Consider the following 25,202-nt stretch of genomic DNA (forward strand, 5'->3'; position numbering starts at 1 on the left):
TGGCGAAATTCCAAGAACTTTCGCGGGGATTTTTCCAAGGTCGCAGGTATTTTGGCAATGTGAAAGCAAATTACGGGAACTTTTAGCCCAGCGTGTTGTTGGGCGCGGATGGTGTGGGTGGCTGCTGGGCTAGTGGTTTTGAATCACGCGCCTTGCCTGCTTATTAGACCATACTGCGCATGCTCCTAACTTCAGGAATTTATCCCGAAGGGTATGTTTCGGGGCGGTGTGAATGCAGGAATAATTAATGGGTATTTTTTAGTCTAAAAATGTTCTCGTAATTTAACGGGGATTCTTGTGATCGAGGCGGTTTGAAACCACCTAATAAGAGTAAGAGAGAGGAAAAGAGAGGGTGAGAGAGAGAGAAAGAAAGAGAAAAGTATGAGTTTTTCTAGAGGAACTCATGTTTGATGAATTTTATTGATGATTTTTTCATTTGGCAGTAAAAGGATAATATTACCGATCATTATCATAAAAAATATTGTTCTTGGTCAAGCATTTTTTTTTGGATAGACTGTTCAGGCTAGATTTTTGCAATCGATAGTGTCATATTGCCCTTTTACTTGCCGAACAACATAAAGTAAAAAAAAAATATAGCCTACTAGATTCTTTGAAATTTATAATTTTTTCATAAAACACAAATTATATCATTCATCATTATAAAAAAAACTTAAAAAGTCAGAACCTTCAATATCTTTCATAACATTTATACCTCTTTCAAGCACTTCTGAAAATAATTTGACCCCCCTGAATCCAATTTTCAAAACTTCTCCAAGATATTGTGAGAAAGTTGTCAAATATATACCAGTAAATCATATCTTATTTGATATGCTTGACAGAATTACCCTTTTACCTGTGTAGATCTACACCACTCCCAGGGGTACTGTACCTGGCTTTTTCGTCTTAACCTCAGTACCAATTTATGTCTGATGGGGGAAGGTGAAGTTAATTTGTACCCCTTGCCCTAAGGCATTACCAAACCATTAACAGCTGTTATAATCCATATCGGATCCTAAATTGAGGATTATGGGCCCAATTTACTCCTGCAGAAGCCACCTGTGAAAGTCGATGAAAAAAAAAAGTTGAAGAAAAATGTAAGTAAACTTGAGAAAAAATATGATATCAGATATATTTGAAATAGTGCATTTCATTTTCGGGAGTTAAATTGGGAATGAAGGGACTCTTTTTTTTAAATGTCAATACTGAAATCATTTTTCAAGATTTCATTTCAATACTTTAATTTCAACAATGAAAGTGAATAGTTAATTAGAAAATAAATGACTATTCGCTGATGCTGAAATTGAATTCTGAATCAGGGTAGTATGAAATTTCAATGAGTTTATTACCTAAACTCACAAAAGCTTTCTTCACATTGCTTAGCAAAACATTCAACAGATAACGCCAAAATGTATATGAGTGGCCGTTACTCGTTAGTGCCAAAATAAGTAAAATTTGTCAAAAAATAAACAATATGAATCACTTTGTGAACAAGGAAGCGGATAATTGATAAACTTTGTCAAGCTCAATACCAGTATATTAAAAATCAATTTATAAAACAACATTTTATTTTTCAAATTTTTAATTGATTTTGCCCTAAAATTCTGTCCATAATTTGATTTTTAGTGTTGGCTTCAAGTTTGCTCCATAATAAATAGAACGCAATAGATTTTTTGGGGGGGATTTTGTACCATAAATGCAAGTTGGGACTACTGAATTATTGTTTGTCAATATGGATACTTAAAAATCCCCTTTTGTTAAGTAAATAGTAGGAACAAAATATAATAAATAGAGTTGTTTTTCAGACAAAGCAATAACATGTTTTTGTATCTGGATTTTTTTTTGTGTGTGAACAGAACTTTCAATTCTTTTCTCTTGTAACTTATCATATTTTTTACGATATATTTATCGTGCTCAAATACAACCATTGATTTATTGTTTGCCAATGTGGATACTTAAATATGTACAGATTATATCATTTGGTGAAATGAATAGCAGGGCTAAAATATTAGGTTCTTTGAGATAATCATAAAGCAATAACATGTTTGGTGTAAGGATATTTTTCCTCATAGAATGGTGGTGTAAATTTGTGAACCATGATTTGCCTAGAGGGCTCGAGCATTTATCAAATAGGAAAATCTAATAATGCTACGTACTGTTGATGAAGAGAGTACAAGGCACTTCAAAGAGCGGATAATTTTGAGGCGGTGAAACATGATTTCTAGTGATTATTTTTCAGGGCAAGTTGGTCAATGCGAACCCTTCTTGATTTGTTCCTGAATGGGGTGTGTGGGGTGGTCATGACTTTGAGTGATGGAAGCAGAAGGGGTACTCCCTGCCATGAACGAATTGTTCCCCTTAAATTTGACCCCCAAACCAACAAAAATACCAAGTACCGCACAAATTGCATTTTCTTGCATTCAGTTTTCTGATTGAAAATTTGATTCGTGAGAGAGTCAAATTCATGAAGGCTGAGGAGGGGGGGGGGGGGGTGGGGGTAGTGGCTGAACCTGTATATTTCTGAAGTTTGCGAAATGTTGAGGATATGATAGGGAACTCAACACCACTACATTATGGAAATAGGTCTTTTGATTAGGTGTAGAGTAGATTTTGATTTTTTTTTCTCTATTGGTACCTGTTTATGATTGCATCCCCACTCTTTGTATACCTCGCTTTAATTTAAGAATTTTGAATAATTAATCTTAGAGATCTGATTGGTTGAAAGTTTATTCATAATGATTTCAGGGTCAAAGAGCTATGTCCATTGTACTGGATAACTGGCAGCATTGGCAGCGACGACACACCCTGCAAATATGAGTCAGGATGCTATACAGTGTACTGGAGCGATCAAAGAAATTCAGGCATCTTCCCAGTGGAAATTCTTTTGTGATATTTCTAAATACAATATATGTAGACTGCTTGGGCATTCAGAGTTTTTGCACATAGATGTAGGTGCAACTCTTGGCTTGTGAGTGTTCTACCTGTTCTTACAAGCCCCCTCCACTCATAACGAACCAATTTTACCCCCCTGCCCCCTCCCCGGCCCCCTCCCCGGCCCCTGTCTCAGCCTATGTAGGTCTGGAGCTTGCAATGAGTTTTGATAGCTTCTGGTAAAAATAGAGTATATGGACCTTAGAATTTGAATAACAATAGAAAAAATATCCAAGTGGGTGAGAATGTGTCTTGTATGGACTTTGTTTAGCCTGTTTGTCTAGAGAGATAAATATGTTCATCTAGATATTCAGATATTATCATTGCTCCCATGTGTAGCTATAACTAATATAACTAATACTAATATACTAATCAAATGCGTTGGACATTGCATGCAGGTGTATTACATTTATTTTAGGAGCACAAGTGTGTGCAGACCTTCCAGATTTTAATTCTTTTAATCTTAAAAAAGATTTATTTCAAAATATACCCAAACTTTATGAGAAAATATATTTTTGATCTGCCGATCTATAGCAAAGACAAAATGCTTTTTACTGAGCCAAGTAGAGAATCTTTCTAGTGAATGAAATTACTTGCCTTATTCCCATGCAATCAGATGCAGTGCAGATATTTAAAGTGTGAGTTCTACTCACCAACACCCCCCCCCCCCCAAAAAAAAAAAAGATGTAAAAAATACACAACAGTATTCCATTTAATGATTTTTAACTTGGGGAATGTAGTAAAATGAAAGTATTTTTTATATAAAGTAAGTGATGCATTCAAATTAATTTGTAGATGGTATTTTAGATGTGTAAAAGAGTCTTTTATTTTAAAAGGTTGGACTTTCATTGAATACCTGGACCCAAGCGATAGAAGATACTTGGTGAATTAAAATGATGTCTTGAAAATTCATATCATCATGGTTAGAAACGTTTTATTTTCAAGGCCATTTTTATTGTCTTTCTTTTCAACTGTTACATGTCCTTTCTATTTTCTTACTGCCGATTCCCCAAATGAATTTTTGAGGCCCTGTTTCATAAAACCTGTTGTAATAACGAATTTGCGAAAAAAAATGTGCATTTGTTATGATAACAAGATTTATGAAACTGCACCAAGTTCTATTTTCATCCTTACACCACAGTGAATAATTTAACAGTCATTGTCACTTCTGTTTCAAATGAGATCAACCCATAACTTGTTCATTCGCTGTCCCAGACAATCTGTATATCCATGCTCATTCATGGGTTTTGTAAAGTGACTTTTGAACCAGCGAAAACTACAAACTTCTGTTTCATGTTGTTGACATACCCTACCTGTTTGCATATGAGATTCATAAAGCTATGGATTGAAGTCCGGTCACACAAATGATCTAAACGTTTTGGGGGTGTTGGGTGCTTCATGGGCCCGTTCTCACTATCGTCCTAAAACTAGTTTACTGGAAAGTAGTTTAGTGGAAACTAGTTTAACATGTAATGAGAGTGCTCTAAGCGGTCTTGGAAGTGATCTTCCAAACTAGTTTAGAAACCGCATCGCGATGTAGTTTTCAAGATTGTTTTGCCGCGTTAAACTGGTTTTAGCGTAAGTGAGGGCACAACCGTCCACACATGTCTATGCTGTAGTTTCAAATTTCACGCAAAACATACCGCCCCTCTGAGAGCGTTCCTGTAGCAACAAGACTGCTTTTCGTTAATGGGTACTTGGAAACCACTTTTGGGTGATCAGATGGGAATGCCAGCAAAGCGATCTTCCAAACTGGTTTCCCCGAACCGGTTTCCAGTAAACTACGGTAGTTTTAGAAAGTATAATGAGAACGGGGTCTCTGAGATTGATGCCAGGTCACACAAATGATCTAAATGGTGTATACTATCCCAACTGGTGACCTGGCACATGAAATGATTTATTTAAACTTCTCTGATACCGAAAAAAGAGATTGGGAATGATGTGATATTGTATGGTGACAGGGTGATATATGAGGGCAGACACTGAGCAAAAGATATTGAGAGCATTTCTATGAATACAGTGCTGCTAATACCTTGGTCACATTTGATCTACGGCGAGTCGATAACAGCCGTTTTATTCATTTTTATTCAAACCACCTATATTTAGCTGGTACAAGAAATGTTAAAACGGCTGTTTTCGACTCGCCGTATGGCCGCCGTAAAGCAAATGTGACCAAGCTATAAACAGTTAGTGAACCCCACCAGAAAATGAACATATTTTAAGTGTTCTAGATATTTAACTCATTGTATATTTAGGTGATAAAATGTTACATGCAATATAGTTTGTTTCTCTGGGCTTGCTGAACATTGTAGTGTTGTTGTCTACATTCAACACTCAGCATGAAAGAGTGCATTTTGTGGTAGGGTTCACCAACTTTTGAGCACAGCTGTAGTTTGGTTAGATTTTTGTAGCAATACATCTCATAACATAAACGGACTGAGAGATACCGTAGTGAATCAAACAAAAATTTTTTTTAGTACTATCTTAAGATTTATAAGTTTTTGTTAGATTTACTATCGTACACATGCTTTTTATTTGGTAAGATACCAATTGCAACAGCATTTTGGACCCACCTCCCCCATTAAAAGGAGAAAACGACAATTTATACTTGATTTTATATTGTGCAAAGCGATATGCTTTGTATTCAGGGATTTGTTCAAATTGAAATCAATACACTCTAAAAACACAAAAACATGGAAAAGATGGAAAAGGGCTGAGGAATGACAGTGTCCATTCTTATTAAAAATGATATCACTCCTCTGCCTTTTACAAGGGTGATTTACCCCTCTCCATCCTATCATTCTTTATAGTGTATCTGAAAACTTATTTTTCTGAATATGGCTAATAATAAATATAGAGAATGGATCCATTATTTCTATTGTGTGACAAACTTTTCTAGCCTTACTCTGTAATTTGTTGATGACCTAGATAAACAAGAATATTCTATTCTGCAGAATTTAAATAAATATTAAGAAACTGCTTAATGAATTGCCATTTAAACAGAAATTTGATATAGGCTTTTTTTTTACTTCTCAGAAAATCTGCATGTATCTTTTTCACGAAGAGGGAGTTTCAATGCAGTTTAAATCAAAAGCTGGTCCAATTTTTGTCAAAGGGGTAAGCCAGTACTCCTTTGTGCAGTATCTGCCTATTTTCCTCAGGCACGTAGAGTTGGATGCAATCAAAGAATCCAACTCAATCAAAGAACGAAAGAATTGCCCTTTTGGTGACTTTTTCCAAAGTGACTTTGTCTGAAAGAGAAAAGAAGAAAATGCTTAATTGTAGAGCTGCTTAGGACCTGAGGATCGGAAACAAAGGCATTGTTACCCAAGGGGTACATGAAATGCACCCATACATGTGTGAAACAGGTGCCATTGGAGGGCAAAGTCAGTTGCAGCCTGTTCAGATATAAAATGTTTATTCCAAACTAAATGAATAAACGTTGATTTGAATATGGAAATAAATGATTGAATTTTAAAAAGTGGGTGCCATTAACCCTCTAGCACCTACAGAGTCCTATGCATAATGGCAATTACTCACTGGAGGAAACAATAAAACTGGTAATAAGTAGGCATTGTTCCAAACAAATTGAAATATTTTTTTATAAATTTACTTTTGTTCATTACAAGTTATATTTATTTTGTAGCATAGGACCTGTTGAATAGAATGGTACATAACAAAGTTCAATCAGATGTACGAATATTGACCTTTGACAATCGTTTGCAGAGCGAGAAGAAAAAAAAACAAAAGTTCGGGTTTCAGCCGCCCCAGTCCCACGCCTTCAAAAAAATGTAAAGTATCACTGACAGAATACTAAAGTTTTCGCCAGATCTTGAATCAAATATGTCAATTATTAATTCCAACACACATCTAGATGTCACTCTGTGTGATATCCAACGTTTTGATGAACATATAGCAAGGCCCGAGCTTCTTCGGCGAAGTAAGTGGTTTTCCGAGACATGGACGCAGCCATCTTTGCTGAGATCGACTGCGCAACAGTCTGGAACTTGCTACACACCGATGCATGTCAATCGGTTTTTCTCTATTATACTCAATAGGAGCATACACTTTTCTATGCAGATCTATGTAGCAGCCAACCTATACGGTATGCACACGCAATATATCCACGGTAAATCATAGACAAGAGATACTATAGCGCAAAGAAAACGTACGGGCGGTTAAGGGCGGTTCAGTGTGTAATAGGAAGGGCGGTCTCGGGCGGTTCAGGTGCTAAAGGGTTAAAGGTGCTTGGGTCTGTCCGTTTGCCATGCTAAGAAGTCTCAAAGTGCAGCCTTTTCTGCTGCTCAGACCATTCTGCGCATATATAGTAATAATTAAAAAAACCTTACCTCTGGAAGTGTGTGGTTCAGTTGGGTTTGAACCAGTTGAAGGTAAACCTGTTTTGTATAAACCAGTTTAACGTGTGAAAAGCACTTTTAGAAGCGATCTCAAGAGGTCTTGTAACTGAGCTGGTACAGAAACTGACCTCACAAGACCACTTTGGCTTGTTCAACCAGTCTAATCAGGATTAGATCAGACAAAACTTTGCTCTGGAAGTTATCTTCACCTGCAAGTTCTGCAGTTTGTGCAAATTGCCTGTGCTTTTTAGTACACTTTGCAATGCAAGCAGCTCAAAACGGTTTCAAATTTTTGTGAGGAACATTCCATCTCACTGAGAATGTTCGTATATAAATACCCAGTTCTGAAGGTTTTGATGTGAATGCTCATGAAGTGATATTCTAAATTTCTTCCTTAAAGGACAAGTCCACCCCAGCAAAAACTTGATTTTAATAAAAAGAGAATAATCCAACAAGCATTACACTGAAAATTTCATCAAAATCGGATGAAAAATAAGAAAGTTATGACATTTTAAAGTTTCGCTTAATTTCACAAAACAGTTATATGCACATCCCTGTCGTTAGGCAAATGAGGGGATTGATGACATCACTCACTATTTCTTTTGCATTTTATCATATGAAATGTGAAATATTCTAATTTTCTCCCCATTGTCCTATGAAACAAAGTTTTATATCTCCCTGAACATGTGGAATTACCATTGTTTAACATTTTATGGTTCAATCAAGTTGGTCCTTTTTGTCGAATCTGTAAAAATTGAAATGTTGTGTAATTCAAACAGTAAAAAAAAAATAGTGAGTGAGGGACATCATAGACTCAGCCATTTGCATGTGACTAAATTGTGCATATATAACTATTTTACATCCGATTTTTATGAAATTTTCAGCATTGTGCTTGTCTAATTTTTCTCTAGTGATTCAAATCAACATTTTTCTGGGGTGGACTTGAACTTTAAGTGGGTTTAATAGGGAAGGCATATAAATATGTAGGTGGGTATAATCAACAAGCCTATTGCCGCTAGCCAATTCACATCCTTGAAACAGTTGTGTGATTACAGGCAGAAACGTCATATATCATTGGAGTAAGGGAAAGTTTCTCCACTGCATGGGGCAAAAGAAAATAGGGGTACCCAGGACCAAAATCCAGTTAAAACCAATTAGGGCAAAACCAATTGAAACCAGTTGGCCAACTGGTTTCAATAGGGAAATTGGAACAACTGGTTCCAATTGAAAACCAGTTGCCAATTGGTTCCAGTTAAAAACCAATTGAAAACCAGTTGCCAATTGGTTCCAGTTAAAACCAATTGGGCAACTGGAACCAGTTGGCAATTGTTGTCAATTGGTTCCAGTTGTTCCAATTTCCCTATTAAAACCAATTGAATCCAATTGGAGGCAACTGGTTTCAATTGGTTCCAGTTGAAACCAATTGGAGGCAACTGGTTTCAACTGGAACCAGTTGAAACCAATTGGTTTCCAACTGGATCCGATTGGAACTTCCAGTTGGAACGAACTTAATTAGTTACAAATTAATTAGCATTTGCACTAACTATTTCTCATGCCAACACAGAAGCAGTGTTATATGTCTATTAATACCAATGTAAAGGGCATTGATAAAATACAGACTTTCATGTGTATATATTTATATGGAAGATCTTCAAATATATGTACTTTTATTTGATGTAATTTGGTAACAGTTAGTGGTGTCCTAATTATCCTTTAATCTGTTTTAATTATAATCTATAACATTTATGAACATGGTTTTCACTGCTAAGTATTCTAAATACTAATCTTTAAAAAGTGTGGTACTTGAAATTGTAAAGAATTAAATAGATACATTGTTAATGATGATTAATCTCATAAAACATTAATCTGTGCACACTGGCAAATAATATGCAAATTAACTGGTTTCAATTGGATCCAGTTGGGTAACTGGAAAATTTCCAATTGGAAACCAATTGGAAATAATTTCCAGTTACCCAACTGGTTCCAATTAGAATTCATTTCCAGTTACCCATCTTTCCAGTTAGAAGTCATCTCAGTTACCCAATTGGTACCAGTTAGGATTTCCAGTTACACAACTGAATGGTTCAAGTTAGGATTTCCAGTTACCCAACTGGTTCCAGTTAGAAATCATTTCCAGTTGGAAGTCATTTCCAGTTACCCAACTGGTTCCAGTTAGAAATCATTTCCAGTTGGAAGTCCTTTCCAGTTACCCAACTGGTTCCAGTTAGGATTTCCAGTTGCCCAACTGGTTCCAGTTAGAAATCATTTCCAATTGGAAGTCATTTCCAGTTACCCAACTGGTTCCAGTTAGGATTTCCAGTTGCCCAACTGGTTCCAGTTGGGATTTCCAGTTACTCAACTGGTTCCAGTAAGAAATCATTTCCAATTGGAAGTCATTTCCAGTTACCCAACTGGTTCCAGTTAGGATTTCCAGTTGCCCAACTGGTTCCAGTTGGGATTTCCAGTTACTCAACTGGTTCCAGTTAGAAATCATTTCCAGTTGGAAGTCATTTCCAGTTACCCAACTGGTTCCAGTTAGGATTTCCAGTTGCCCAACTGGTTCCAGTTAGAAATCATTTCCAATTGGAAGTCATTTCCAGTTACCCAACTGGTTCCAGTTAGGATTTCCAGTTGCCCAACTGGTTCCAGTTGGGATTTCCAGTTACTCAACTGGTTCCAGTAAGAAATCATTTCCAATTGGAAGTCATTTCCAGTTACCCAACTGGTTCCAGTTAGGATTTCCAGTTGCCCAACTGGTTCCAGTTGGGATTTCCAGTTACTCAACTGGTTCCAGTTAGAAATCATTTCCAGTTGGAAGTCATTTCCAGTTACCCAACTGGTTCCAGTTAGGATTTCCAGTTGCCCAACTGGTTCCAGTTAGAAATCATTTCCAATTGGAAGTCATTTCCAGTTACCCAACTGGTTCCAGTTAGGATTTCCAGTTGCCCAACTGGTTCCAGTTGGGATTTCCAGTTACTCAACTGGTTCCAGTAAGAAATCATTTCCAATTGGAAGTCATTTCCAGTTACCCAACTGGTTCCAGTTAGGATTTCCAGTTGCCCAACTGGTTCCAGTTGGGATTTCCAGTTACTCAACTGGTTCCAGTTAGAAATCATTTCCAATTGGAAGTCATTTCCAGTTACCCAACTGGTTCCAGTTAGGATTTCCAGTTGCCTAACTGGTTTCAACTGGAAATTGTTAAATTCCAGTTAAAACCAATTGAAACCAGTTGAAACCAATTGAAACCAATTGAAACCAGTTGGAATTCCAACTGGTTTCAATTGGATTTTGGTCCTGGGTAATTAGTGATGTGTGCTTGCTGTGGTATATTAAGTGGCTATTTAATTGACCGGAAGAATTGAAGTGTGATACATTTATGAAAACTTGACCCGTTTAGTGATATACTATTTACTGCCTTTTTAATTGAATGGATGTTTATTGGTATTTATCACTATTGAAGTTTGAATCTGAACCAAAGATTTAGAGCTAAAAGTGACTAATCAACATAACAAAATAACAACTATTATAGCTGTATATGTGAATTCCTTTTAAGGGCCAAATTGGTATTGACTTTAAGCCTAAAAGGAAGGTTGGGTTTGATTTGATCTTCAAATATACTCGATTCTATTTTATTTGCCAACCATTATCGAGATAAGTAAGTGGTATTATTGTCAAGTTCTTCGCCAAGATTATGCAATCATTTGTTTAATGAGAATCATCTTGTGATAAATTTGCAAATATCTTACCTGATGTATGTGCCTTATTACTGTAGAGCTGATGTGTATATGTTTGATTTTGTAATCTTTTAATTTATCCTGCATAATGAGATCAATATTGTCATAATAGTGGTCTCTTCTTTCAAAGGGCCTCATGGTTTTGTGAGAGCTACAGTACTTTCTAATTGAAACTAGAGCAAGAAAATAATACAACGAGCCCTGGAACTAGATTGACTTTGAAGTTCTGATGAAATTTACATATGCTGCTTCACACAATGTGTTCTTATGTAGATTCTGCATGGAGTGAAAATAGCCAATAATCTAGGCCGAGTTTGCATCTACAGTGTATATCATTGCTGTTATTTTGAAAGTAAGTGATGTGTGTGATGCGGGGGAGACAAAAAGTGAGTGTGTAGCAACCACCGCCTTTACAATACATGTCATACTTTTGTCGTTTTCTTTTCAACAACCAAGATTCGATGTGGGTTTTTCATACGACATTCATCGATAAAAGAAAACAACAACTTACAGCCACTGGTCACAGTCTTGCCGCATCAGACATATATACACTGTAGCTTACAAAGTTTTGCATAACAGAATCTCAGACACATAAAAGCAAAGACAGTAGCTGCAGCCTCCGCCTAGATCATAAGTTATAGTCATAACTACAGACGTACTTGTATATATTTTTCTAAATAGCTGTATTATTTGGAAAGTGTGTGAATATAGCAAGACAAGTTTGGCAGCTGGTAGTGATGGCCATGCCATAATTTAGCTCACAATGTCAAAGTGAACAGGATGCACACTTAAAACTGAAGAAAGAAAGCTATCTCTGATTTACAGCACTATTGATGTCAGCGGTCAGCATGACCTCATGCCTAACTATTTGATGTCGGTTTATTTCTTAATCTTCATCAAATACACGATTACATCTTCCCATGATCAATAATATACCAAGGCTGGCTCACAAACAACACCTTATACCCCTTTCATAAACCCAATAAAACCTATCCTCCAATTAGCCGCCTAAGAGTAATGCGGATAATTCAATAAAAATTGCGTTCACAAACTCCGAAAATTATCCGCATTATTTTTACGAGCGCCTGTCCTGAAAAAGGCGGATAATCGTCATGACAACTGGACATGCCCCCTCCGATGCGGTTGTGTTGGAAAAGGGTGACCTTGTGACCGCACCATGGCAATTATCCGCATTATTTGGAAGTACGTTCATAAACTCAAAATCTTGTCCCGATGCCGCTATTATGCGGATAATAGCAGCATCAGAATAATGCGGATAACTCTTGTCCTCCTCTGATTTTACGACCAAATTATGCTGCTATTAGCCGCATAATTGGGTTTTATTGGGTTTATGAAAGGGGTATTACTTTCAATGAAAAACCTTTGACATACATTTTTCATAGTTATACATGTACCTGAAAGGAAAACGTGGTTGAATGCTGACTGTCAATGTCTTATGCTTTTGTTCAGTTGAAGTTGTTTACTCCTGCCAAAAAAAAATTTGTAATGACCAAATTTTGAATTATAACCCCCAAATATCCCGGAGTGCCAATGAAACTTCCTGAAAGATAGAAAAATATTGGTTGACCCTATACTCCTTCTTTCAGTTGACCATATGAATTTTTATTTACCAAATTCCCTTTTTTTCCAAAGTTCTAAAGGTAAAGTGACAGAAAGAAACAGGTGATAAACAAACTCAAGGGTTAGATCATTATATTACTCTTGGGAACTCACTAAAAAACTTGACCACTTTAAAAATCAATTTCTCTTCTATTCAGTTTCTTTTTTTGAGGAGGGGTCAAGGCTTTAAAACTTCCTTGTCTGTTTGCATTGGCATTCCATTGCCAATGTCGGTTAAAAACTCTTTCAAGATCAGAATATTTTGTAAATAAATGTAGGCCTCTAAAATTCAGTAAGGAGCTCGAGGCTGTCACGTTCAAAAGTTATTCCAAAACACTGTCACTTGTAAACTACTGAGTGAATATTGCCAACTTGATAGTGCCACACCCCTTCAGGGTAATAAAAAAAAATGTGACACAGGAAGGATCAAATCCGACCCTGAAATGGTAACATTATTGAACATTATGACTCCAAACAGACCCTGTTTCTTGGTCAATCTTACTTGTGGTTTCAAGGTCACCATTGATATTTTATAATTCATCTTTCATTTCATTATGATTCATTTGCCATTTTTTCAAAGTTTCAAGGTTAGTAGGTTACCATAAATATTGTATAATTCATCTGGTACTTGATAGTTTTTGGAAATTTCATTTTGGTACACATAATTGATAAGATGGCAAAAACCTTGAATGGTGGGGGACGTGGGCCCTGGGTCTTATTCTTATTCTATATCATTTTATATGCACTGGCGTCAATCACATTAAGCCAAAAGTAAAACCTAACTCTTATCCTAGATGGTACAAGCAAGGATGTAGCGAGGAAGAAATAGATAATTATTTAAAGGTCTATAGGATAAATTATTATTTTATTCCTGGATGATATCTTGTTTCTTTAAGGACATATTTGATGACTTTTATGCCACCTTAAACATACCATGTCCTCCTTCAATTTGATGATAATGACATGCACCAATCAACAGTTACCCTGGTGGGTGTTTCATAAAGCTGTTCATAAGTTAAGAGCGACTTTAAGAACGACTGGTGATCCTTTCTCTCGCACTAAATAATCACCAACAGACATTTAATGGTGAGTCATTCTTAAAGTTGTTCTTAAGTTACGAACAGCTTTATAAAATGGCCCCCTTCTGGATTTAACTCAGCTGCTGCTTTCGCCATTCAATGCATTCACATTTATCATGTCAGGTATCCATCCACCTCACCTGGGTTGAGTGCATCGCAATATGGATGAACTTCTTGCTTAATATAAGGAGAACATATCCTGGCTGGAATTTGAACCTGTGACCCTCTGAAAGATGAGAGTGGAACCACCAGACCACAATAAGCCTACAAATTTGATGCCTTCACCAATAGAGGGACTTAAATATCCGCATTTGGCATGCAGTATACATGCTTATTCATTGTGTGTTCATTAATAGTGCCTATCAGCATGTTTTATGAGAAAAGCTTAGCCATTGATAATAGTCCTCTTGAATCACAGATCAAATATTGACTTTGGTCCTTGTCACAGGGGATATATTTCGTCCTTGGTGACTTTGATGTACATGTTGCAGTTCACAGCCATTCATGATTTTACTCCATTCTCACTGTGTTCAGATTATCAACATTGATGGTATAGCAACATGCAGTAGCAAATGTTTTATCTATAGTCTGAAAACTGTATACTAATCGGCTTGTTTAATATTCATTTATACCACAAAATTTTCTCTTTTTGTTGTCACTGCTGTCGCCCATTTCATATACCTAATTACATTGATGAACATATAAGACTACTATCAGTGTCATAATGAAATGATTGGTCAGCTGTTATGACCTCCCCAAACTTTAACTTTCTTTTTCAGTTGTTTCTTCGTTTGTTTGCTTTAAATACAAAGATTGTGTACTTGCTATAGCTTGAAAAGGCTAGTAGATCTGTATGTCCTTCATTCCGCTATAACGAGTGTTTATCATCCGAGGTATCAAGGGATACTTCATTCCGTACAAGTACTTTTCTGTTTATTATCCTCACATTTTCCCATTGTCTTTTTTCTTTTTTACAGTTTCAGCAAAAAAGAAAAATTTCATTGTTTTTTGCAAAAGTATTTTATGAAGTATAATTTTTGGTGTGTGAGATACCCTGCGACTGCTATAGCAAGATGGATTGTCAAATATCATCTCTGTCTTCAATTTATTTCATTACTTTTTCTCACACTCTCCGTGTACCTTGTTTTTGTCTCACCTGCATAGCAGAGTGAGACTATAGGCGCCGCTTTTCCGACGGCGACGGCGGCGGCGGCGGCGGCGGCGGCGGCGGCGGCGGCGGCGGCGGCGGCGGCGACGGCGGCGTCAACACCAAATCTTAACCTGAGGTTAAGTTTTTGAAATGACAGCATAACTTAGAAAGTATATGGACCTAGTTCATGAAACTTGGCCATAAGGTTAATCAAGTATTACTGAACATCCTGCCTGAGTTTCATGTCACATGACCAAGGTCAAAGGTCATTTAGGGTCAATGAACTTAGACCATGTTGGGGGAATCAACATCAAAATCTTAACCTAAGGTTAAGTTTTTGAAATGTCATCATAACTTAGAAAATATATGGACCTAGTTCATGAAACTTATACATAAGGTTAATCAAGTATCACTGAACATCCTGCATGAGTTTCACATCACATGACCAAGGTCAAAGGTCATTTAGGGTCAATGAACTTTGGCCGAATTGGGGGTATCTGTTGAATTACCATCATAACTTTGAATGTTTATGGATCTGATTCATGAAACTTGGACATAATAGTAATCAAGTATTACTGAACATCCTGTGCAAGTTTCAGGTCACATGATCAAGGTCAAAGGTCATTTAGGGTCAATGAACTTTGGCCAAATTGGGGTATTTGTTGAATTACAGCCATAAATTTGAAAGTGTGTTGGTCTAGTTCATAAAACTTGGACATAATAGTAATCAAGTATCACTGAACATCCTGTGCGAGTTTCAGGTCACATGATCAAGGTCAAAGGTCATGTAAGGTCAAAGAACTTTGGCCACGTTGGGGGTATTTGTTGAATTGCCATCATATCTCTATAAGTGTATTGGTCTAGTTCATAAAACGTGGAAATAAGAGTAACCAAGTATCACTGAACATCTTGTGCGAGTTATAGTAGTTTTCAAAATCAGCACTGCTGCTATATTGAATCGCGTGATGCAGGTGAGACGGCCAGAGGCATTCCACTTGTTTACTCTTTATCTCTGTTAATTTTGGTTTATGCTCTTAAAGTGTCCGTCTCTGTTCCAGTTCATTACTACTTGATGTGAAAATGTATGCCCTAAAATGCATTGTAAAGGATTTATCTTACAAATTTTTGTACAGGAACTTATTTTCTTTCCGTGATCTAAATAAAAATATTTTGTATTTTATTATCTTTTACATTAAACCAATTCTCATGTATGAAATGAGCTGAAAATTTCAGGATATGATGTGTTTTTCTTGCATCCAGTCTTTGAATTTGTAACAATTAAGACAGGGTGTTCAAAGGAAATAAAAACAAAATAATACTAGATTTTAAATTTTCACAAAGTAACCAACAGCTAAAAAAAAAGTTGATGGTGAATACACTTTTGTGAGATTGGGTTGTCAGAAGATACCCAAGAATAATTCACATTACTAACCTTTTACCAAAGTTTAGTCATGAGTATGAATATGTTATGGAAGAGTTTCTCATAATTAGGAATGAATTCTCCACAAATTGTTGAAATTTAGCTGCAGATTACACACACTTCTCCTTGCATCTCATCCAATTTCAGATCCATCGCATCGCCCGTCAAGCAGCGCCTGAGTCGGGATGGGGAGAGTGGGGCATCTGGAGTGCATGCTCAAGATCCTGCGGAGGAGGGGTGTCTTACCAAGAGAGACAGTGTATCGCTGGGTAGGTTATGAACACTTTAAAGTCCTTTTAAATCATTCTCCGGCATAAATCTCAAATTACCTGGATAACTTTTTCAGGTAACAACCTTCTTTAAAGGGGTAAGAAGCCCATATAACACATTGTGATTCACTCCAATTATTATTTTTTTCTTGGGGGAGATTACAATATAGATCTACAATTATTTACATACTTTACTTAGATTTACTTAAATCCAACAACACTTTCAGGACTGAGTCTGTTCATGGATGAAATGGAAATACAAAATTCTCCACACTATCAACCTTATAACAACTAGTAATCCAGTAATCTAGTAAATAATGGCATTACAGTCACAGGCCTTTTTTTAATGCCAAATCGGTTCCAAATCGTTGTGATATCAGTGCTGTCTTGCAACCTTTTATGAGTTTATTTTGATTTGGCCCCTTTTACAGACATATTACTTGCCTCAAACAAAGGTCAATGGAGTAAAAAATTAGTTAAAAATTGATTCAGGAGAATTGATAAGTGAAAATTTTATTTGATAATTGTGATTCATAATGGAAATCTGATTGCAGCTTACAGCATAGTAAGGGGTGGGCTCTAGAGATAGAGGAAACAGTGTTGTGGATGTGGCAGTTGTTGTGATGGTAGTTTGCGAGGGTAGTAATATCCAAGACCCTTTGAAAGTGCATAGAAACGTTTAATGGTCCGTGATATGCACTATGCAAGAAATGAATATTATTATTGTTATAATTATTATACACCTTGATATTGAGGTGTTCCTGAGGGCAGTCGTGATGGAGATAGAACAATGTATAGACCAAATTGGTTCGGGTGCTCTTAATGGAGATGGGGGTGCTTGGAGTATACCTATCATGGATGATTGAATTGATTGAAAGCTAATAGCAGGTAGTTCGGGGAAAATATTTTGAAAAACTCACACAGGGTCTGTTCAATTATATCAAGACCCTCTAGTGGGTGTGGTTAAATAACTTTGTAAACATTCCTGTGCTCTAAACATATTGCAGTGGCCATCTCATACCCCATCATCCTTGCTTTAAGGGCTGAAGATGTGCAATGTAAATATATGGTCTGTCTTGTATTTATTTAACCTTGCAAGTAGCATTTATTATTGTCCTGAACTTTTTTTTTTGCATGAGACTTGAGTTATGTGGCTGCTGCTGAGTGTGGCTGCTAACTGTGGTTAAACCAAGACCATACTTCCACAAAGCGTAGAATGACCTACACTGTATTCTACATCACTTTAGTTGAATTTCATGGTTATGGTTATTCTATAATTCCAGTTATTGAAATAATTATATCTTTGTTACCAATTTGATATGAAAACTTGATATATTCACAATATCTAAAAATAGTATATAGGCGTGTATAGAACCTGAGATGCAGCACTATTGAACATGATAGGAGATAAGTTTTAGTTTCTTGTATCCTAATAGGGCCAGAATGATCAAGACAATCCCTTCCTGTTGTACATGTAGATATGCATCATCAACGTGATGAACATCTATAAAAGGAAACCCAGATTTTATGCTCCATCGATGTTGGGCGTTAATTTTGGCGCTCTCTTTGCTGGTGAAACCGATGAATAGGACCATCATATACCAGCATGTCCAGGGTGGGGTTTCACATAAGTTAAAGAGTGATTTAAAGTCACACTTAGCAGTTATAACATGGGCATACAATCCAATAAGTCTTCACTTGGGTTAAAGTGCATGGTCAGAATACAGAGCCTCCATTGGCTTGTGTACTGAAGGAACAGCAAGTTTTAAACATGCTAGTCTTTTGTGAAGGCTCACTTGAGGATCAAAGTTTCAATTTAGGTCTATGCCTGCAGACTACAATTTCTCCGAAGTCAAATTAGACTCGGAATGGTGCCCGCTGGGAGTTGACTCTATTGAGAGTCAAAGTGACTCCACTCAAATTTCGAATTGATTTAACTCGAAATGGTATCCAATCAGCTGGTAATCACTCAATTACAAGTCAAAGTAATTATGAAATGAGTCACTCTGACTTCAAACAGAGTCGACTTCCACCTGGCACTATTCCCAAGTTAAATTTGACTCCTCAAAAGTAAGAGTGCATATTCTTAAATACGTAATCCCAATTACAGATACGCGGTAGCGCGCTTCCCCTTTGCATGAGCTGACCGATGTGGTGATGCAATATTTACCACATGCATCTGGAAATTAAATTTTGATTTTCAGTCACACTTAAATCTTTGTGAAACACCTCCCAGGTAACCGAATTCATGAAGAGAGCTCTTTCTGGTTTGCATGACTTCATCTTTTATAGCAAAGCCGCTTTTGAGGTGCATGCAGGTTGACAAGACAAAATGCAATCATTTGTTTGATGGCAACAAAAGATGGACTAAAGACCAGAGTGTGAGCGAAAAGTCAAGTTATTGTGCAGATGAATAAAGAAATAAGCTTGTTGCATGCATGGCTTGCTCTGCATTCTGCACAACTATCATTTATTATAATTTGAGAGAAGTATGGAGTAATTTGCCTTGAGCATATTTATTTATAATATGGTTTTTGGATGCTGCAAGAATTTGAATAGCAAGAGCACATTTAATGTTGTTTTTATGCATAGAGAGAACATCATTAGTAATTTTGAGAGGATCATGAAGATATCTCTCCTGTCTTGATAAACATGGTCCAGTATTTCAACAACTTGGTAAATGAAGTATGAAAAATTTAATGTGATAAAGGTCGATTGAATGACAGAAGTACTGCAAGATTTTGTATTGGCAGTGAATTATGATGTCTTATTGGCTTATGTCATGAAACTGTTTTCCCATCCTTTGAAAATGTTTGATAGCTATATTGATGATACATTACTTTTTTAAAGATGATATTTAGATACTAGATCTCTATAAATGTAAATGGTTTATTCTCAGGATGTTTCAGATGATATTGAAAACAAACATACCCTTATAGGGAATTGTACATGGAAAGTGAAATTGCATAATGACATTTTGATCACGCATTTAGGAATACGCTGTCTGGAATGGCATAGATGGGGGAGCACATGGAAGAAAAATATTTGATTGAGTTCACGGTTTCTCCTGAGGGATGTTTGGACTAGCATGAATTCACATAACGAGAACCCATGTTGCTTTTTTTTATCATCTCTTACACCAGCCATCAAATCTTTCTGATAATTTGACACAAATTAAATTTCCATATTTTATGCGGGTGCATCACCAGTAATTTTTAATTCCTGATATCCTTGATCACCTCTGCTAATCAGCTGGCTAGACTATCAGCTTGCTCAATAGGTGGTTTCAAACCGCCTCGATCACAAGAATCCCCGTTAAATTACGAGAACTTTTTAGGCTGAAAAATACCCATTAATTATTCCTGCATTCACACCGCCCTGAAACATACCCTTCGGGATAAGTTCCTGAAGTTACGAGCATGCGCAGTATGGTCTGATAAGCAGCAAGGCGCGAAATTCAAAATCACTAGCCCAGCAGCAACCCATGCACGGCGCCGCACCCAACGACACGCTGGGCTAAAAGTTCCCGTAATTTGCTTTCAGACCGCCAAAATACCCACGACCTTGGAAAAATCCCCGCGAAAGTTCTCGTAATTTCGCCAAGTACCTACTATTTATCGGGTATTTTCTTTCGGGGATATTACGCGTAGTTTGCTTTCACACCGCCAAAATACCTGGTATTTTCTGATCGGGGTAAATTTCCCGATCAGAGAATATCTGGAACTGGCGAACTTCGAGGCGGTCTGAAACCACCTAATGGGTATAGTTTGTAGGCTACTATGGCATGGTGATGCAAGTCAAGCATAACAAAGGAAACCATGGATGAGGGCTATAGTAAGTTCTATTATCTGGTAATTGCCAAGAGAGTTTTTCAAGTAAATTAACAAGCCCTCCAAAGCCCAGCCACAATAAAGATCAAAGAACCGCAGACAACAATGGCTCGTGACCTGAGCTAGATTAACCCTCTCACAATAATGTTGTGAACAAGGTCATGTAATGCAGAATATTATAAAGGAGGTCTTAAACCAATTCATGCTAAAGAAATTTGACAGCAACAACTTAAAATCATGCTGTGAAATGCATTCGTGAAATAGACAAATGAGATATTGACTTGTTCAGCATTTAAAACGAAATAAAACATAGCAAGAAACTTGTTGATTGTATGACGTGCAAAGATAAAGTATTGACCAGTCAGAAAATGCAGAAATAAGAAAGCTTCCTAGACTAAGTCTATATGGCCTGTTTTATACCCTTTTTACACACGCTAAAATTTCCTTAACCCCGTACTATAGGTGGGGCTAAATTGCCATTTAGCCCCACCTATAGTACAGGGTTAAGCTTAGCCCACTTTCTTTTTACACAGCATTTTTGCAAAGTGGGCTAACCCCACCTTTATAGTACGGGATTATTTGGCCCTGCAAAAAAGCAGGGTTATCCCAGCAATTGCGGTGCTAAGAGCGATAGTACGGGGTTAAGATCGCTAGTGTAAAACGAAAGTGGGCTAAGCGCTCCCATTCATGCCCCGCAACAGAGCCGGCCCTGTTGTCCAATCAGAGGTAAGCATAATGAATATTCATGAACAGCGAACACGGCGATGAGAAAAAGCGCGCGCCATAAACACAATTATTTTCTTCATTATGAAAGCAAAAAGAAACAACATATTAAACATAAGAAATATAAAATATGAACTTATTTTTTTAATTTTTTGGCTTCCCATAATTTTAGTACAGAGTTAGACCGTGGTCTAAGTTAAACATGATTTCAGAATACGGGCCAATGAATGACCCCTCAGTGCGCTCGTGAATATTCATGAGCTACCACTAGTCCGGGGTTAGCGAGTTTCGTGTGTGAAAAGCATGCATTCCTTATCCGGGGTTAGCAATAACAATTCGGCATGTGTGAAAAGGGGAAGAAATAGTACGGGGTTAAGGATAGTACGGGGTTAGCGATAGTCCGGGGTTAAGAAAATCCTGTGTAAAAAGGGTATTAAATTCTTCCCTTTTTTTGTGAAAAACGTCCTCCCATCTTGTCATTTTCACATAAGATCATTTAAGACATTGTGTCATTCATGCAGACCAGATGCACAAATTTGTGGAACAACAAATTGTAGTATTCTATATTTGAATACTATTTCCTGTCAAAGTGCTTTATTTAGTAGAGCTTCAGCCCCAAAGAACACTCTCCACCCCCATTCTTCATTTTTCCAAAGGCTTATCTTTGTGGGAAGGGCTGTACAAGGAGGACAAATGGATTAAGAAGGGATTAGTCTTAAAGAATTTAAAGGTTTGAATTGGGATTTGGATTAAAAGTAGAGTTCATAAGGTGGTTGATGACACACTTAATTATGGATAAGGCTTGTATGGTCTGATGTTGCAATGATTCTTCATAAGATGGACATGATTATTCCTGTGGCTTTCTCTTCTTTGACTTAAAAGCCAAAGAGATTACAACAGGATAACATGACAATGTGTATAAGAGCATTAACACCTGAACCGCAGATTTCCTCTCCTGCGTGAATTGGTTGTACCCTTCAGTCACTTTGTATCAATTCCCTAGTGTCCAGTTCCTCAGATAGGAATTAAAGTCATTGCTCCGTAGGCTGTTGACCTCTTATATGTTGGCCCGGAGACAGCATGCTAGGTTGGGAGGGTTATATATGTACATCAAAGTCTTGCACTTCAGGAAGAGAAATAGGAGATCAAAAAAGTGTTAACAAAATATAATGACAGGGTTCATCATTCTCATGATTTGTTGGATGGTTGACTTAAGAAAATGTATAATATTGTCATGGGATGATACTATAATTATTAACCTTTTAGCTGTTAAAACCAGCAACTTGTTTCATGCACACACATATATAATCAGCTGTTAATTAGAAAAAGAGATCTCTCGGAGTGAATTTCTTGCCCCCTTATGACTTAAAAAATAAAGCAAATGCTTTCAGCAAAATTCATTTTGTATTAAATAATAGATGAACATTTACTCTTTGACCCAGTATCTTGCCCGTGAAACAGAAGTAAACTTCCCACTTCTTCTAGGGAGAGGACTCAGATGAGAATGACATCTTAACTCTATGATTTCTGAAAGTTAGATGTAATTTACTTTTTTCAATTGAATATCATTAACTGAGGACTTCATTGAATTTGCAGTTTATTATTTCACAAGCAGGGGGCTTGGGCTCCCCATTTTTTTTCAATAAAATGTGTACAAAAATGTGAAAATTACCATCTGTTTGTGATTTTTGTATGGGCACCCCCCCCCCTTTGGCTTAGCCCCCATCCCCAATTTCAAACCGTCCCATGGCCCCTGTAACAAACATCTTTCTCATCACTGGAGGTTTACTGATGATTCTCATATTCATTTTATGATAAGCAACATTGGCATTTGATATAAACCTGGGGCTCTCAATAAAATCAGAGAAATAGATGAGAATCCCAGAGGGTTGAGTATTGGGATCAGTTTTGGACTCTCAGGGGCGAGTGGGGGTGACAGGGCAAGGCATTGCACCTGCCAGAGGTCACTGGCAATAACCTCATAAAAATGAATATTTTCTTTATTAAAGGTGTAACAATTGATTAACCCACCAGATTCAGAATGGGCCTGTGCTTACCTCTAATAATAGCATGACTGCTTTGTGAATGTGGATTGGTGTTAATGTTATTTATTTTTTTATTAACACTTTTAATTTGTTTTAATTTAATGCCCAGTTCTAACAATTTATCAATAAATCGCATTGGCTGTAGCAGGATTTTTTGTAGGTGCCAAGAACATGAATGCTAGATGATGGTGGCTTGGTTGAATGTTATTTTTAGGATGCTGTAATATTTTGCTATTGGAATCGAGGAATGTGGTGTTGATGGATAATTTTTTATGTCGATTTTTGTGACCAGGAATGAATGAACAAATTTAAAACCAACATATATATGTGGGTCACTGTTAAATTTATTTACAGAAGTTAATGTAATAACATGAATGATTTCTACGACCCTCTCACAAGCCGAGAGGGGTCATAACACTATGCAAAGCAAATAATTAAAAAAAGTCAGGTTTTGACAATTTTATGGGCATTTTGAATTTTGTGGCTATGCAATAAGAATAAAGAGAGGAGGAAGAGTGGAAGGGGGGGGGGGTGAAAGAGAGGGAGAAAGTAAAAGAGGGGGAGTGGAGGTGCACATGTGAAAAAAAAAGAGGATACAAAGAGATAAGATGGCAAGCAGACAGACACACTACTTTCCTTATTTGAAGCAGGATTGAAGTTCACAAACTTGAGCAAGATTAGAAGCCCCACATGTCATTTAAGTGATCCAGTTTATCAATCCCAAGGTCTGTCATGCTGGGGTCTGGCTACCAGTCTAACCCAGCCCAGACCCAGGTCTCCCTTGAGCATTGTCCTGATGGGGTGAAGGTGATAAGGGGATTAGCTTACAATGTCATTATAACACCTACCCTGGGGGCTGGAAAGTGATACCCAGAGGAACAACCTCCAGAGACCAGGAGGACCAAACATTGGTCCTGGATGATTGTTCCTCCATCATCATTGAAGGATCTTCTGGATATGGAGATGGCTGAAGGCACAACAGTGACTGAAGATGTAGATTACAAGTATCATTAGATTACACAAACTGATTAACACCATTGTTTGATATCTAACCCTCTTGATGCCCCAGACATTCGTCTAGATGGAGGGCAAGTTTAATTTAATTTATCCATTGTCACTTATCATTTAAAAGGTAGTTTTGAGTCTCACCCCTCAGAAATTGAATTACACAAACTAAATGAAATGATTATGTGATATTTATCTTTTTGGTGCCCCAGTCTTTAGATTGAGGGCAAGTTTGATTTTCTTTTAATAACCATTGTCACTTGTCATTTAAAGGGCATTTTTTAGTCTCATCTTTCAGAATTTTAGTTACACAAACCAATTAAAATCATTCCTTGATAACTACCCTCTTGCTTCCCCAGTCTATAATTGGAGGTCAAGTTTCATTTAAATAAAGTGCACTCAGTCACTTTTCATTTTATTTAAGGGTAGTTTTGAGTCTCATCCATCCATTGTTGGGCGTTCCATTCATTTCTTCAATGTCTTTTGCCTGTGAAAGATCTGGTGGCGTTGCTTTAAAGAGCAATTGATTTTATTTTATTAGTAATTATTTGAAATATATGTTGGCATTGTATTCTTAAGAAACAATGAAGTGGAAAGATGATAAATCATGTTTGATATAGGACTGCTTGAAGGATAATGTGTGAAGGTGTGATTTAAGTAGACAACTAACCTAGAAATAAAAGGCAACGGAATGTAAGGGCAGACCTTTACAAATTCCACCGGTGTGTTCAATTAGTGGTGAAGAAAGTTATTACCCCTTTCATAAACCCAATTATGCGGCTAATAGCAGCATAATTTGGTCGTAAAATCGGAGGAGGACCAGAGTTATCCGCATTATTTTGATGCTGCTATTATCCGCATAATAGCGGCATCGGGACCAGATTTTGACTTTATGAACGCATTTCCAAATAATGCGGATAATTGCCATGGTGCGGTCACAAGGTCACCCTTTTCCAACACAGCCGCATCGGAGGGGGCGTGTGCAGTTGTCATGACGATTATCCGCCTTTTTCAGGACGGGCGCCCGTAAAAATAGTGCGG

Source organism: Lytechinus pictus, chromosome 7 (assembly GCF_037042905.1).
Source record: "Lytechinus pictus isolate F3 Inbred chromosome 7, Lp3.0, whole genome shotgun sequence".
Lineage (NCBI taxonomy): Eukaryota > Metazoa > Echinodermata > Echinoidea > Temnopleuroida > Toxopneustidae > Lytechinus > Lytechinus pictus.